The following is a 2,115-nucleotide window of genomic DNA, read 5'->3' on the forward strand; positions in this document are numbered from 1 at the left end:
TTTTTTTTTTTAACATTGATGCAAATTTCGTAGTCATGTATACCGTTTTTCTGTAGGGATCCATTTTCCATTCGACTATGAAATGAATTTTCTCTCTTGAATACTGGTTAGTGAATGCTGCTGAGTCAAAGACAGACCATTTGGAGATTATTCTGTTACTCTTGTAAGGAAATTTAATTTAGAGGAACTCTGTGCCCCTCCTTTAGTTCAAGACCAGGTTTTCTTGTGTTGGGTTGGGGCTACTTGATAAGTGTTCCAGTCATTGTCACCACCATGAACTTTGTCATTCCATTAACTTTTCTTGTGATGGTATTCGAACACTGAAGTTTTAACTGGAGGAACCCATTTTCTGAGGCTACTGCTCAGAAGTAAAGAATTCAGATCTAGCTTAGCTTTTATACTCCTCTTGATCTTTTTTCTGTCTTTAGAATGTCAATCGCATGTTGGGAGGATACAGGAAACTACTTAGATAATAACTAGCCAAATCATAACTTCTGCAACTCCATGATCGAAGGTGTCATCCAGGTCTCTTTTTCCCATACTGTCCCGTTTTTACTTAATCCTTAATTCCAGGTTCGTCTACTTCCCAAATTTCTCTTGCGTCGGTCTACTTTTTCCCATCCCCCTTATATCTGCCCGACCTCGGGCCCTCGTTACTAGGTTACTGTAATCGGCCTTTCACCAGTCTTTCTATGATGACCTTCTTCCGCTTCTCCGCATTGAGGGTATAGTTGTTTAGAATGAAAATCTAGTCATTCTACTCCACAGCCTAAAATTCTCCAAAAGCTCCCATGACAAGGCCCGGTGTAATCCATACCTTGAAAACCCCTCCAGACTCATCTTTTGCCGCACACCAACTCCCCACGGTCTAAAATTTAGGCTCACTGGTCTTCTTTTAGTTGCACAAATATATCATGGTCTCTTACTATTCTAGATCTTTCATCCAGCCAGGAACAGCATTCCCGCTCCCTCTGTTCCTTTCCAGGTGACACCTACTCATCTTTCAAATCTCAGTTTAGATGTGACCTTCTCTGGGAAGTCTTGTCAGAGACTTTGTTCCTTCACTTATCCATTTTTCTCTCTATTACTCATCTTTCCTTCTCTGTTGTAGTTTTTCTGTCATACTATAGATCTGCTCTCTATCTCCCATTCATTCATTCCCTTGCTCTCTGGCAGATACTGTTGTAGGCACTGGAGATGCAGCAGAGAATAAGGCAAAGTCTCTGCGTTTGGGGAGATTTTATTTTCAAAAACAAAACTTTCCTTCAGTGTAGTGTCCACCTCCAGATGCCACTTGATTTACCTGCAATTCTTCAACATAAAACTTACGAAATAAGTGCTATTTCCATTTCCTCACCTTCCATTTTTTTCTAACTTGTTTCTCCCCACCGCTGCTCTGCTGAAACTGGGTTTTTCAAAGATGCAATCTTTGTTTGTTGCCTAATCCACTTGTCATGTTTTTTTCTTCGTATTACTGCACCCTTTTAACAGCATTAGGCATTAATGGCCATGCCTTTCTTCTTGAAACGTCATCTGGGTTTTCCTGATGCCACACTCTCTGGCTTTTTTCCTCCCCCACTGGCGTTTCCGTAAACTTTATTGCTGGCTCCTCATCCACCACCTTACGAATGTGGGAGCCCCTCTGAGCCCAGCCCTGGGCCCACTTCTCTCTAGCCTTCATCCTCTCCCCCGAGTCATTCCCTGTTTGATATACCGTCTGTGTACTAGCGATACCAAAATGTATGTCTTCAGCCCACCCTCCCTCTGTAGCTCTGGCATTTGTGCATCTAGACTTCTTTTTTTATTGGATAAGGATAACAGATCTTATGGGGATGGTTACACAAAGCAGGAGCCCACGTGACATGTTTTCAGATGGAGGGACAGGTTTTTCACGTCCCCAGGACTACCGTTGATTCTACCTGGGTAGGTTGAAGATCCTGGCAGATGTGAGATGCTTTTCCATTATCGTTCCAAAGTTGTCATTGGTGTTTTACTTAGATACCCTTCCAGCCCTTCCTGACTTGATTGGGGGGTTGCTGCTCCTGGATATAAACGATGAAACTGGGTCAAAATAGCCCCAGTATATCTCTCCCTTAGAGACTGAGACTGTGTCTG

General features: G+C 42.7%; 1 protein-coding gene across 2 annotated transcripts in view; it reads left to right on the forward strand.

Moving 5' to 3' along the window:
• Positions 1-2,115, forward strand: part of ELMOD2 (ELMO domain containing 2) — a 17,489-nt gene that overhangs the window by 13,716 nt on the left and 1,658 nt on the right. The gene's annotated exons all lie outside the window — the stretch shown is intronic.

The sequence above is a fragment of the Pteropus vampyrus genome, unplaced genomic scaffold, assembly GCF_000151845.1.
Source record: "Pteropus vampyrus isolate Shadow unplaced genomic scaffold, Pvam_2.0 Scaffold243, whole genome shotgun sequence".
NCBI classification, from domain to species: domain Eukaryota; kingdom Metazoa; phylum Chordata; class Mammalia; order Chiroptera; family Pteropodidae; genus Pteropus; species Pteropus vampyrus.